This window comes from Lagopus leucura, unplaced genomic scaffold (assembly GCF_019238085.1).
Source record: "Lagopus leucura isolate 7727_CA_CO unplaced genomic scaffold, USGS_WTPT01 Super-Scaffold_774, whole genome shotgun sequence".
Taxonomy (NCBI): domain Eukaryota; kingdom Metazoa; phylum Chordata; class Aves; order Galliformes; family Phasianidae; genus Lagopus; species Lagopus leucura.
The window spans coordinates 6,005,311-6,020,313 of NW_024962258.1; the positions used below are offsets into that span (position 1 = coordinate 6,005,311).

At 40.2% G+C, this 15,003-nt stretch overlaps 1 protein-coding gene across 7 annotated transcripts in view; it reads right to left on the minus strand.

Annotated features, from left to right (window-relative positions):
- The window catches only part of PCGF3 (polycomb group ring finger 3), a 53,057-nt gene extending 38,517 nt beyond the window's left edge, over positions 1-14,540 (minus strand). For 3 of the 7 annotated variants that reach the window (XM_042864926.1, XM_042864930.1, XM_042864928.1), the window contains exons 1-2: positions 14,478-14,516; positions 13,549-13,623 (exon numbers count right to left, since the gene is read on the minus strand). The gene's annotated coding sequence lies outside the window, so the exon portion shown is untranslated. Of the gene's footprint in view, positions 1-13,548; positions 13,624-14,146; positions 14,241-14,477 lie in introns of those variants that run through there. The other 4 variants (XM_042864931.1, XM_042864929.1, XM_042864927.1 and 1 more) reach the window with 3 other exon arrangements.
- Positions 14,541-15,003: the final 463 nt, after the last annotated feature.

Below are 15,003 nucleotides of genomic sequence, written 5' to 3' on the forward strand. Positions count from 1 at the left end.
CACTGCTTTTCAGAGTGCAAAAGTATGCAAATACTAACAGCAAGCATCTCTGAACAGCAGCAGCATAAACAGAGACTCCTTTTGGTACTAGATAACCTGAAGAAGTATACAGGTAGATACTACATATGTAGACAAATGTGCTCTGCTCTCATTCACCTCTTTCAAAAGTAAATTGTAGCATCCATTTTATAGTTACTGACTCTCCTTTGAATGCTTGCTGCTGCAGATTACTTAATGCAGACACACTCCTGACCTTCCAAGTGACTACATATATTAAAATGACTCTCATGTTTAACTTCATGTGCTGAAAACACATTATTTCCTTGAGATGAAATTATACAGCTGAATTTTAACCAAGAGCAGAAAAGCTATTTCCTTTCTACCAACATTGAATCAGTCTTCTTTATCTTTCAGTATTCAATGAGGTAATTCTTACCTTGAAGTCTTGAAATATCAGTTTTGGAAAGATGCTCCATCTTTTTAAAAAATAAAAGATACTGAAGTTTATTAACTTAGGACCCTAAAGAAATACAGTTGTTAGAGTGAAAGATATCAAGGCAGTAAGTGCAGACATTCAGGACCATCAAAGTTGGGACTTGCAGGTGCTGCAATAGAACAAAAGCAACATAGGACTGTGCACATCACATGGACAAAAAGATTTCTCCTTGTTAAAAATACAGAATAATGTGTTACTAAAAGCTTCCTTTTCTTAACACAGTGACATACAACTGTTTCAATAATACATCATCCCATTAACAGTTTAAGTACATTTGTCAGTCATTGTCAGTGGGAAGAAGAACTCATAGCCTCCAAAGTTCATTCCAATAGCTTGTATTTATTTCTGTCAACATACACTGCAAAGGCCTGCATTCATCATCTAAAATTTACTGCTTTCCTTTGTTGTTGTGGAATGTTTTTCAAGTACTTAAGCGATTTCCATTCATTATCTCTGAAAACATTTCGTTTTGTTCAGTATAAACAAGTTTGCACTGCTAGATATCATGAACTGAAGAATGACAGACAGCAATGAGTCTTCACTACTTAAACCGAGTCAATTTTTAAAATGAAAGTCTTTTTTGTTTAGGCACTGTACCAAATTCTGACACTGCTGTTGATTTCACAGCAGTTAGTATTCTGCAGGCACTTTATGTTTAGAAGATACAAAGTACAGGAGTATAAAAAGCAGGGAACTCAAGCATTATTATGCAAAGCGTATAACAATTTTTAATAGACGTTGATGCAAACAGAATTTTTTTTTCCACTATGACCATATTCAAAGTTTCACAGGAAACTGTTGCGACTACTTCTCACTGCTGTAAGACCATAAGTACAGTAGAGGAAGAAAAGGGAAGGAAAAGTTGTGACACTGACACCACTTAAGACACTTCAAAGCCTAAGCACCAGTTTTCCTGACAAGTTCTTATTAGCTTTTTATTTCTAACACACTAGCTCAGAAACAGGGTGCCAAAGCACTTGTGCTTAAGTCTCTAGCAAACTGCTTCCTGAGTTCACTAGCCTGATTGAGGAATCAGACAACAGCCTATGATAATTCAGTTCTGGTCTCCTGCATTCCTGCTCTCTGCCCCTTTCCTTGAAAAACAAAACAAAACAAAACAAAAAAACCGAAGAAGAAAAAAAAGGAAACTGTTTTCAGCACAAACTAAACCACACTAAAGAACTGACTTCGTCCAAGACTGCCAAGACATAATTATTCGCCCCGAAACCTTGACATGCAGAAAACTTCATCAAATGATAAAAAACACATCAGCACAATTTTACTTCTCCTTGCTAACACTTGATGGCACAAGTACTGGGTCCAGCTGGGCTGGAGTTACCTTTTCTCCAGCAACCCACACAGCACCTGTGCTTGAAGCAAGACCAGCAGGCAGTGTGGCACAGCACACAGCCCTCCAGGTGTCCCCAGGACCAGCAGGCCAGAAAGTGTGGGAACACAGGTACAACAGCTGATCCAAAATGACCAGAGGGACACCTCATCCTGTGTGATGTTGCACTCAGCAAGGAGAGAAGAAGGAGCTGCAATGCCCTCTATGAAGATGTGTCTTCCCAAGCATCTGCTACGTGCATGAGGCCATGGCTCACAGGATGGGTGGCTGGGCATCATCTGCTGATAGGAAATAGAGAATAACTTTTCTCCTTTTACTTTTGTATAGATTTTACTTTCCTTTCATTAAGCAGCAAGACTAAAAACTCACTTTTTTCCCCTCTATCTCATTTCCACACATCTTGCTAAGAAGGGGAAAGAGATTAAGCAGCTGTATGGTAACATGGCTGCCTACCAGCATAACACCAGTTCCATTATTCAAAGTCTTTTACCTGCGAAAGGCTTGATTATTTTTAATAAGCAGGAAGAGTAGGGTGCAGTATCTGAAGTAATCAATTCAGGCTTCTTCAACTCATATGCAATGATGATTTCCTCCTAAAAATATTCTATCCCATGGTAGGGCAAAACAGTCTGTGGGCTATCTACCCAGTACAGAGCAAAGAAAGTGAGCAAGTGCCTGCCATCCCCAGAAGAGCAGAAATGGATGCACAGCTGGCACAGAGCCAGGGTGCTCAGCTGAACTCCCGTCTTGCAGCTGCCCTGTGAAGCTGCAGTCAGACCTATTGAGAACAACCTATCACATAAACAGCACCTAAACCAAAGACTGGCACTTGAGTGACAAAAGCACGTATATTTGTAGTAGGAGAACAAATAGTTGAAGGAATTAGGAAAGAAATAGCAAGGTTGGTGCATTAAGAAGAGTGTGGCCAGCAGGCTGAGGGAGGCGATCCTCCCCTCTGCTCTGCCCTGGTGAGGCTACATCTGTAGTACTGTGATAAGTTCTGGGCTCCCCAGTTCAAGAAAGATGGGGAACTACTGGAGAGAATCCAGTAGAGGGCTGTATAAATGGCGAGGGGCCTGGAGCATCTCCTGAGTGAGAAACAGCTGAGAGACCTGGGACCATTCAGCCCGGAGAAGAGAAGGCTGAGAGGGGATCTTACCAATACTTATAAACATTTAAAGGCAGCTGTCAAGTAGATGGGGCCAGGCTCTTTTCAACAGTGTTCAGTAACAGGACAAGAGGCAACGGGCACAAACTGGAACACAGGATGTTCCAACTGAACATGGGGAAAAAACTTCTTTACTGTGAGGGCACTGGAACAGGCTGCCCAGAGAGGCTGTGGAGTTTCCTTCTCTGAAGATAATCAAAACCTGCCTGGACACTTTCCTATACAGCATACTTGTAGGGAACCAGATTTAGCAGGGAGTTGGATTTCATGATCCACAGAGGTCCCTTCCAACTCCTACAATTCTGTGGAAAAAAAAAAAAAAAAAAAAAAAAAAAAAAAGAGGTAGGGGAACAAAGTTACTCTCCAGGAAAAAAAAAAGAGGTCATTTAAGACTGAAATGGAATCTGGTTTACTGTGTTTTTTTTTTTTTGTTGTTTTTTTTTTTTGTTTTTTTTTTAATTCTTTCCACTTAAAATGGCATAAACAATAAAGAACAGAAAAATCCCTACATTTGTGCAAAATGCACAAGAAACTTTAGTGCAGTGCTATTTTATCCTTACAATAATTTTAGTTTTTCCAGCTCTTGTCTTATTAGACATGCTAACAATACTGGCTTAGTTGTATTAAAATATTATAGCAAACAGCACAGACATTTAAAAGTGTGGGTTTTTTTTTTTTTTTTGGTGTTTTTTTTTGTTGTTGTTGTTGTTTTGTTTTTTAAACCAAAGCACACACGACATTTGTAACTACATTTCATCTTATCTGCCTGCTCCTCATAGACCATGAGTTGGGGACCTACCACACTGTTGTCCTGGGGATTGGTCACACTGCTCAAAGGAAAGGTACCTCAGGCTTTTGGCAGGCTTAATGAAACCACTACAGTTACATCAGCTCGATAGTGAATTAAAAGAATCATACAGAGATATATGTATTTGTGTAAAGTGAGTACTGCATTTTGACACAAAAGTCAACATTTATATCTGTTTAAGACCTTAGCAATTTTATTTATTTCCCCCCCTTTTCTTGTAAGGATTGAAAACAATCATGTTCTTCCATCTTCCCTAACATCTTTTTTTTTTTGCCACAACAACAGTAAAAAATTCTTTAACCTTGTTATGCAAAGAAGCTCACATTATCAGCAGAATAACAGTGCTTGAGAACTTACATTTGTGATTAGAATTTTACCCGTAAAGCCATCACAATGATTTTCACTTCCTTACCATTAGGTATACTGTTTGGCATGAGTGAGAGAAGGGAGAGAGGAGGGTCAAGGTCTAGCAGTATGAAAACATGTGTTATCTTCCACATATAAATAGCATTTCACAAAGAAGGATGCCTGCAATTATCAAACTGTTCTGCATTTATGTTTCCTGGCCATCTTGCAGCAAGCAAGGATTGCCAAAAGTTAACTGTCAAGCCATTTTTTCACTGCATAATCTAATAATGTGTTACAGTCGAAGACAATTTCATGTAACATAGGAATCACCATTCACTCACTCCAAGATTAGTGTTAAAGAGATTATCAACAGGTAGTTTTGCAAATTCTGTTAAAAACAAAAACAAACAAAAAAAAATGTTGAAAGCCAGATCACAGAAAAGAGCAACACCATCACATTACAGCCATCTCATCTGTCAGCCCTAACACTGCAGTGTGACACCAGTTCAAGAAACATAGTCCTCACAGAAAAATCCAGTGCAAAACGGTGGCGCAAGAGAATTCAACACTTACAAAACTGATTTTTTCTGTGACCCAATCCCTGACTCTTGTTTTGTTTTGAATAACAGCAGCAAAGTTTTGCTATGCAGTGAGCTAATACTTAAGAGTAGCCAAAAGGCCTGAAGGTCATAGCAGCAACAAATTAAAGTGTATCTACAGAAGACTGGTTTCATTTGACAGCTGCTTTTCTGCTGTTTTAGAAATTACTGGCAGTTAGTGTCCACTCCTTGCTAGAGAAGGCCACCTTGAGGCAAAAAAAAAATCCTAACACATCATTTAGGTGCTCATTTTAACAGTATACTAGCACAACACAGTGATGAAGACAGCTTTAAGCCTGTCAATATAAGCTCAAAGTAGCAGAAGAGCAAAGGGAAACTTCAGAAAAAAAGAAGGTGGAATGAGGGCTAGATCCCCCAGCTTGCTGTTAGCCACAACTCCCTAGGGCTCTTCTTACACTCCAGATGCTTCAACGGCATATATAACATCTCCAAAGATGGTACCCAGTATTTCCCTTCCTGACTTACGCTCAGTAAGATTTACACTTCAATAGAATAGTCATGAAAATGTTTTCTAAATTGCCCAATACCAACAGCTTAGTCCAATCTCTGAGGAAAAAAAAAAAACAACACCATTTTCCTTTATCACACTCTACTCAGCACCAGTTGCAGTTACAGTAAGTTTCACATACTGCAGCAAGCAAAAGAATTAACCACCTCCTGAAGTTTCCTTTCCCAGCTCCATATAGTTATTGCATCACATACTTCAATCCAACTTGTTAGAAAACAAGCCACTGAACAGCTTAAGTTGTTCATCCTTACCTTGTCACAGTATTGGTACATTGCAGGTTCTAACGTAGGGTAGTTTTAGTCCATCAATGAATTGCAGATATGCTCTGCACTGAGATCACTGCAGAAAATTCCTCAGAATCCCTTAGAAATTTACACATACCTAGCTGCAAGCTGATGGTTCTCCCTTTACAGCTTTAAGAATATATGGTAGCATTAACAACAAAGACAGCATCAACAGCCAGCTGAAATAAAATAATAGACTTAATAAGAACAAAAAAAATCAGTAGAAAACTGGATCAGCAGTCCAATTTATATATATATATATATATATATATATATATATATATATACACACACACACACACACATAAGGCCTATTTACTATGTATCTATATCTGTATCTCTCCCTATATATATACATAGTAAAACAGTCAGTCATGTGGAAAACTAATATGAAAGCAAATAATCACTGAATGGCTGCTATGCTGTCAGGAGCCAGGTTTGCACTGCACCATTTCATGAAAACATGAACAGACAGTGCGTATACTGCAGAACCTTTCTAGTTCGCAATAGCAGATCAAACAGCAACAAGTTAAGAAGAAAGCACCTGTAAAAAGTTTTAGCCGACAGATGACTTGCATTTTTACATCAGTCTTTTATTCATTCTATATGAATAACTGTCAGCTATCCATCATTAAAACATCAGTAACTTTCAGAATTACCAGAATTGATGGGTTATAGAAATTCAAAGTGATGGCTTTATCAACAGAAGTCTACAGCCACATGTTGACACATACTATGCAAACAGTTTAGGAAGAAAATATCTTGTGAAAATGCTCTGTATAACCAGGAACATCTCATGCAAGGAATATTATCAAGTAAATAAATAAACACCACTGTTCTTACTGTGCCATCATAATTAGATTCCAGATATACCTCAATTCTCCCCCAGGAACTTTTAAATGCAAAATCATTTTTATATTATATTATTACTTCCTACCATGTGCTTCAAACACAAGATATGTGACCTGTATAGTAGAAAAATGGAAGAAACAGTATCTAAATGCAACATGATAACTACTGCAACATTGCAGCAATACTTACAGACTTGCATTTGGCTCCTCTCAGCACTTCACCAAGATTTACTTTTGGAGTCTGAACTATGGCATAAGGAACGATCAAAATAATTCACTAAAGTTATTAAATACACCTCAGTTGTTTAAGTACATGACACCTGCACCAATATTCTCTCCTCCCGTTCCTCAGAACACAATTTAATGAAATACCTCATAGGAAACACGTAACACTAAAAGCTGGGCTGATCAGGACAAGAAGGGACACTGCCTCACCGTGTGCTCACAACAGATCCCTACATTGTAAGTACTGAGCAGGTTTTGTCTCAGGATGTACCAGATGCAGATCTCTTTGTACATTACAGGCATTTGAAAAAGTAACTCCTGAGGAAAGACGAGTGCATTGCTTTGACTTTAAGCTAAAGCTAAGGGAGGAGTGAGTCGACTCCCCCCCACTATTTGCATGTTAGAACTGTCAAATCTCTGCAGATGGTGATAACAGACGACTAACTCAAAGGCTACTTGTCTTGGGAAGCAGTTTAGTGGCTAGGGAATCTGGGGGAAAATAAGTTAACGATGGTGGCTACAGAAAAAGAATCTGAAACATTTACACTTATGCTTATACTTCATATTTCTACATCTTAAAGACAAATCTCAATGAGTCTCTCCATTCACTTCCAAAAATTCTATTCAGTATCAACTTCTGTTTCTGACTGTTGAATAAAGACTCTAACAGTGCGGTGCTTTAAGAAGTCTAGCTCCACTAGGCAAGTCATGTGGAGCAATGGAAGGAGGACATGCAACACTGGTATAAACGTCTTTTTGTGCCTCTCACAATTGCAAAAGCTACTTCATTTAAAGACCATAATTTATTTACATAGTCAACTACAGAATGGCTTATAAGAATACAAGGTTGACCAAGCACTTATTTAGGTCCCATTGCAATAATTCAAGTTTAAAAAAAAAAAAAGTCCAGGGTAAAATGTTATGGGTTTTTTTGTTTGTTTTTAGTTTTTAGGTTTTGTTTTGTTTGTTTGTTTGTTTTTTTTTTTCCAAAACACAAAAGCAAAACAAAGTAATATCCTCTCTGAATCTGTGAGACTTCTAAATTTAAGCCATTTTCAGGTCTTAACCACACAACCCATGGCCAAGTAACACTTTTAGAATTTGTCTGTTACATATTAGAAGAAACATACTCCTAATAAACAATTTCTGGTGGCAGCATCTATGCTTGTGCCTCAAAGATTACATTAAAAAAAAACTGACTGCAACTAATACAGAACTTTCCACACCCACCAGTTTCAAGATATTCAAAGAATGAAACCTCCAGGTGCTAAGAATCACTTAATACCACATGGATCAGTAGGCATAGATGACTTCTGGTGACTTCTGTCAAATTAGAGAATCTGAAGTGCAGAAAAGTAAACTAAAATTAGTGTCACTAGCTATCCAGAAGCTTTTCATACGCTACTTCAGAAATAAACTTATAGGGACATACAGTCATTTTCTTGTGGACAAGGGTCAAGATAAGATGCTCGAATAACGCATTTTAGGAATATAAAACAACTCTTCTGTGAAGTTATTATGGAATAATCTGATCTTGGCAGTGACATCTACCCCACTCTAACTGGTCAAGAAAAACATGAACAAGATGAACAAGCTTAGAAGGGCAAGATTAATAAATTGGAATGTATACAAAAGATTTGATTTGGTGCCACCAAGAATATTTAATAAATATAAATGTTATTTTTAAAAAATACCTTGCAGTTAAAATATTCCTGATCAATAGTTAGATCCAAACTTTTGGTAAAATAAGCTATTAGAACAGTGTTTTGAATAGACTAGATTTGGTACTTCACTGCAGAGAATAGATGTGAATTGTAGCAATGAAATTTAAACCTTTAAAGTGCAGATTTAAGTTAAAGTAATACCATTTTATCAGGTCCAAACTCATTAGGAAAAGAGGGTTGGGAGGAAAAAGAAATAAATGTATATATGGATTTTCCAGAAGGAAAAAAAAAAAGTCTGAGAACAGGACAGGCATAGTATACAAGCATAGCAGAAAGACCTTTCTTTCACCAAGGTTTTAACTAGGTACATCTAAATCCCCATCTAATGCAACCAAATACAAAAAGCACGATCATGAAGCTTAAATTGGTTTAAGATACAAGACAGCTTTGCAGTCAGTCTTAGGAAACTGTTACAGGTGATTTAGTTATGTCATTCATTTAACAGATGAATTACATTCATGCAACTGTTTCTGAATAGTAAATTTTCATCTCTAAACCTGATTTATGTACTCCATTTATTTAATGGAGTACAATTTCTGACCATACTGTTTCCATGCTAACACGAACAATTTCTCATATGCAGACTTTTGCATAGAACCAGAACAATGTGCACTTGTAGAAGAAATTCGAAGCTACCATCCAACAAGTGGTGGTTGGTTATGCTTGATTGGTGGTTATGCTTGATTTTCCCAGAGAAGGAGAGTCAACTAAGCTCAAAAAACTGTATATGGGAAAGGGCGTGCAAGTCCATAAACAGTCAACCAGTACAGTCAGAAAGACTACTGGAATCGCTAGCTGTGGAACTGGGTGGCTTTCATAAGCATAGTCAGACCTGATCATGCAAGCAAAATGGAAGAAATAACTCAAGGATGCAAAGAGAATTACTTCAAGGATTAAGAAAGAAAAATCATAAGCCCAACTCCATTATTATTACATCTGGAACAGCACAAAGGGAGGAATTTAATTAAAATCTCAGGCCATTATGACCTCAACCCTGAGAACATAACTTTGACCTCCAACCTCTCTGTGTCCAAACGATTTTCAGGCAAAGCCACTCTAAATGAAGCAAATTTGCCACTATGTTTAAAAAATAAAAAAAATTAAAAAATCTTCAAATAAAGCTTGCTAATAGCCACTGTTAAGTACAACTAACAAATTTGGTAGATCAAAATAAACTTTTAAGTGCATTTCTGCTGTCTAGTAAGTTAAAATACATTTAGCACTGTCCTTCAAGTAAGTAATCAATTGAGCCCCAGTCAGTCTAGGTACTTAAACTAACAGATAGTTGAGGTACACCAGGAAACGTCAGAGCCAATTCTTCGTATGTAAAGAATTTACAAGTTAGTCCACTGTATTGTAGCTTTCAGTTTGTTCTTTCAGATGACAAACTAGGGAAAGAAAAAAAAAAAAAAAAGATGATACATGAAAAAGTAAAATAGAAAAAAAAAATCTGCAGACAATGCACTGGCCATACTCACGTATTTTCACCACTAAATGATTTTTGTGGTTACAAACAGTTTATGGACATTATGGGAAAACATAGCAGAGATGACTTGTTAAAGCATAATGTCATTCTTAGTTGAGCACTCAAGATTTGCATTTTATTCTGTAAAATGGTAATAATCATGTAATAACTGAATATAGTCTCATACACTGACTGTCCGATTATGCATGGAGTGGAGTTCTTAAGTAAAACAGAAAAACTTGATGACCACTTGCAAGTCAGCAAATAACATGACATTCATCACAGTGACCTGAAAATATAACCTTCCTCTAGTTAATGAAGTACAGCACAGCATATCATTGCACACAAACAAAACACACAGAAAGCTTCCCACCTTAAACAGAAATGAAATTATGCTATTTTAAAAGCAAGGCCATCCTCACTTGTAAGCATTATGGATGGTTTTTTAACACCAAAACACAAGCCCTTTTAACATAGACAAAATTTTAAGTTACTGTCAATCACAAAGGCAGAACATGAAGTAGGTACCCAATAACGACAGCCTAAATACACATCTACAGGGATAATAAGACGTCTGTTTCTTGTCATTTTAAAGAAATGGGGAAAGTAATGGTAGAACCAGTTGCACTTGCCTATTTCTTCCTTACAGTTTCACTTGCACTGTGATGATGCGCGTGCTTGCGCACACACACGCGTGCACACACACACACCTCCCCTAAGCACTTTCCCCCATAAGCTCTGTCAGTTTCTAACTGCTGTTTGAATGAGAGGCAGTCATTAGTGTGCTAAGTAGTCATCTTTTCAGCACAAAGAACAGGTAACTCGAACTCACCAGTTTGTCACTCCCTCTACTTTTGGATGACCTATGCTACCCCATAATTTTGAAGTACTTGTTCTGATTTAAAAAAAAGAAAAAAGAAAAGAAAAAAAAGAAAAAAAAAAAAAAAGGTGGATAAACAATATCACTGATAATGCCACTGTTGTTTTATTCCTTCCTACAATGCTGCAACATGATTGCAAGACTTTCAGGTCTGTGCGGAAACAAACTTCAATCAAACTTCCAGTAGCAAATAAGGCTTTCAATCTGACATGGTCTCACTACACTGTATATAGTTTTCAGGCTGTTGATTTAAATACAGAAGCACTTGTATCCAGTAAAACTAATTCATGAATCTAATTCAGAGTAAAGTAGCAATCTTTCTCTTGGCCACTTAAGAGTAAATTACAGAACAAACCAGCATATACAGCACATCTTCATTCAGACATGAAGCAGTGCTATTTATCATAACAGCAAGGATTGCTTTCAATGCAGAATAATCCTTTTGTCTCCTTTTTATTACACTTACTTCCAAATATCAACTAAACTTACAGTCTAATACACAAAACTTGTGTTTTCAAATAGGCAGGTGCGAAGAATATGACACTATAAACTTACTTCAAGACGGAACTTCAAAAGATGTCTCGCATAATTAAAAGATCCTAGACACGGGCAGCTTCTTCCTGGCTTTTAACTTACTTCAGTCAAGCTGTCCTGAGTAAGTTTCCTCTGTATTTCCTTTAAACCCAACAGTGTGCCTAATCTAGCAGGTTGGAGTGGTTTGAAACATCATTATGCATCCTTGCTAGCAATAACAAAAACAAAACCATGTTCAAATCACTAAACCAGTCAACACTACTGACTACATTCTTTTGCATCTTCAAACACCATTATCAACACAAGCTTTTATTTAGTACCTCTGCTTCCAATTGTGTGTCAACTGGACAACATTTCCAAAACAACAACAAAAAAATAAAAAAGAAAATGTCTAATACATACAAAGAATATCATTACATTTTTCTTACATTTGAAGCCAACGTCTGTCAAGATAGTAGGTAAGGAATGAAATGCTACCAGCTGCATACTTTTCAAAACATTACATTCACAACCACTTTGCAAGTTATATCTAGCTCAGAGCTTTAATGGAAGTGCTGCTTCTTACAGACGAGTCAGTATTTTATTCTGGAACTATTTCAGTCTTGGGAGATCTCTACATGTAAGAAAAAAAAAAAAAATAAGAAAGACAAAATCTAAAAAGGCTACCTAGATTAAACAGTCATTTGGGGGGAAAAAAAAACTAAATAAGTGGAAGCTGTTGAAGCAAATGTAGAAACATTACCTATGTCTCAAGTATAAAGTTGAGAGGTGACCTTCCCTTACTGATTCTACATAGCCACCGTGAGTAGGCTGGGCAACTGCAGCAACTACAGACGACTTGGGAGTATTGGTGGAGGTAAGCTGGATGTGAGCCAGCAATGTGCCCTCACAGCCCAAGAAAGCCGACAGTATGATAGGCTGCACCAAAGGCAGTATGGTCAGAAGGGTGAGGGAGGTGATCTTTCCCCTCTCTTGCCCCTTTGCCCTGTGCTGGAGAGGCCTCACCTGGAGTACTGCATCCAGATGTGAAGTCCTCAATACAGGAGACGCATGGACCTGTTGGAGTGTGTCCAAAGGAGGGCCACAAAAAATGATCTCTGCGCCTGGTGACACTTGAGGTCAGGCTGGATGTGGCTCTGAGCACCTGACTGAGCTTTAAGTGCCCTTGTTCATTGCAGGGCAGTTGGACTAGATGATCTTTAAGGGTCCCTTCCAACTCAAACAATTCTATGATTTTATGATTCAATTCCATACTAGCAAGTTCAAGATGGTACTTCACAGCCTTTTAGAAGCAGAAATCTTTCAAGGCATGGTAATTATCAATACCAGGAATAGCAGAAGTTATTATGCTTGCATTGATACAAGTTGGCTTTAACAACATTTTAAAAACATTCTATGTTGATTGTCTATGCTGACATTAGAGCCACCAGATCAGGTGGGCTGCATAAACCCACATACAGAACTGAAGCAGATTTCCATCATGTAGAATTTTACATAATGCTTTGAAAGCTGCATCCTTCCAAGCTTCCAGTTGCAGTACTCTTACACATCTCTTTAGAAAAGGGACAGGTGTTTTCCTAACTATGTTCCTAAGGACATGGTCTCACCGAGTACCATCAGTTCTACTCTGTTCAGTTCTGTATTCTCATAAACACACCGTTAAATAGCTGTAAGAACAACTTAAGTTGAAGGAATCATAGAATGGTTTGGGCTACAAAAGACCTCAAGTATCATCTACTTCCAAGCCTTCTGCCATGAGCAGGGCTGCCTCCCACCAGCTCAGCTGCCCAGGGCCCCATCCGACCTGGCCTTGAGTACCTCCAGGGGTGGGGCATCACAGCCTCTCTTGGCAGCTGTGCCAGAGCCTCATCACCCTCAGGGTAAAGAATTTCTGACTAACACCTAACCTGAATCTCCCCTCTTTTAGTTTAAAGCTGTCCTCCTTTCTCCTATCACTATCTACTTGTACGAAGAGTTGATTTCCCTCCTAAAGAGCCCTTTCACTATTGGAGTGCCACTATCAGGTCTCTCCTGAGCCTTCTCTTCCCCAGGCTGAATAAAACTAGTGGAAGGGTGCAATGCTTCTATTTCAATTCATTTTGTCACCAACCAAAGGGCTGTGTAACTGCACAGCATCCTTTAAGAAACACACAGTGAGTTTCACGGTCAGATTCCTTATCTGACCTGCCACTAAAAAATATATATACATATGTAAAGTTCACACATGCCCTACCAAATGGCAACAACAGTTCAGAAAAAGCAAAACAACAACAAAAAAAGCCACAGTACCTGGTAGCAAGAAGACCTGTAACAATGTACTTAGCAGGCTTCAGAGAGGGAATCAGTTTACATTAGAAGATCAATCTATGGATGAGATGAAGTAGTTAAGACGAACCTATGTTTGAGAAGCAGCTCAACTTTTCTCCCCCCCTCCTTCTCCATTTTAAAACGCAAATCTTTTCACCCACAACCTTAGCTGTTCTGTGAGACTCCAGAAGGCAATTATGAAAGGCAATCTGGAGAAATACTGAAGTATTTGCTGTTTTTCTTGGATGTTCAAGAGCGTACAGGGACAATGAAATGGAGTTTCTCAGTCCTGGCTCCTCAGACACATCTATTTCCTGCAGAAGGCAGGAAATGGCTAGGCTGCTTCAACACAAAGCCTGCATACAGCGATACTTCCATACTTCCAAAAATACCTGCGAAGCAGCAAAGGAAGACCCAGGCTGTGGTAACAGCAGACCTCCACTGCGCCCCGTTCCGCTCAGGGCACGTTCGCTCCAAACGAACACCCCTCGCTTTGGGTCTCGAAGGAGCCAACCCAAGTCACTAAAACTTGCAGAAAACCACCGCAAGCTGACCACGCGAAACGCGCACACCCACACACCTCGGACTATGCGCATCCAGCCACTCCAGCGCCGGCAGCACGACTTTGTTTCTCGGGGCTTCGGGCCCCCCCCACGCCTACCTGCGTGCCCCCAGACCACGGGAGGAGCTGCGCGGAGATCGCAGCACACAGTTCCAATAAAGCCATACGCAAGCCCCGCATCCCCCTCCCCCCACCTCACCCCCCGACGGCGCACACGAAGTTGACGCGCAGCCCCCACGCACACAGAGGCATCGGGGCCGCTCCCTCGCCCCTTCCCACCCTGCCGCGGGCCGCATGAATCCCACGCACGGCCCGCCCCAGGGACCCTGCAGGCCCCGGCCCCACTGACCTGCCGGGGTGGGGGGCGGCGCCGTGTCCGTGTGCGGGGAGGGGCGCGGTCTCCGGCTGCCGGGGGGGTCCGCCGCTTCGCGAGCCGCTGGCGCCCTGCCCTGCCCGTCCTTCGTGGGGAGAGGGAGGGCGAGAGGAGGGGAGGGCTGGCGGGGTAGGGGGGGAGGGGAGGAGAGGGATACCGGCCCCTCTTCCCCTTCCCCTCGCGGAAAATGAAAAATAAATAAAAATTAAAAAAATAAAAAATAAAAAACGGCGTGTGGGGGAGGTGTTTAAAATTAAAAGGCTCGGCCTGGAGTTTAAAACAAAGAGGCGGAAATAGCCGAGCGCGGCCCGAGAGGAGCCGAGTGGGGGCGCTGGGCTCAGGGCGCATGCGCCGGGATCGGAGCTCGCTGCTCCCTCCCCCGAGGAGAGGGGCGGCCCACGCGCGTGCGTGCCGGGGGGCCCTGTGCTGGGGGGCGGCTGCCGTGCCGTGCCGTGCCGTGCCGTGCCGTGCCGTGCCGTGCCGTGCCGTGCCGTGCCGTGCC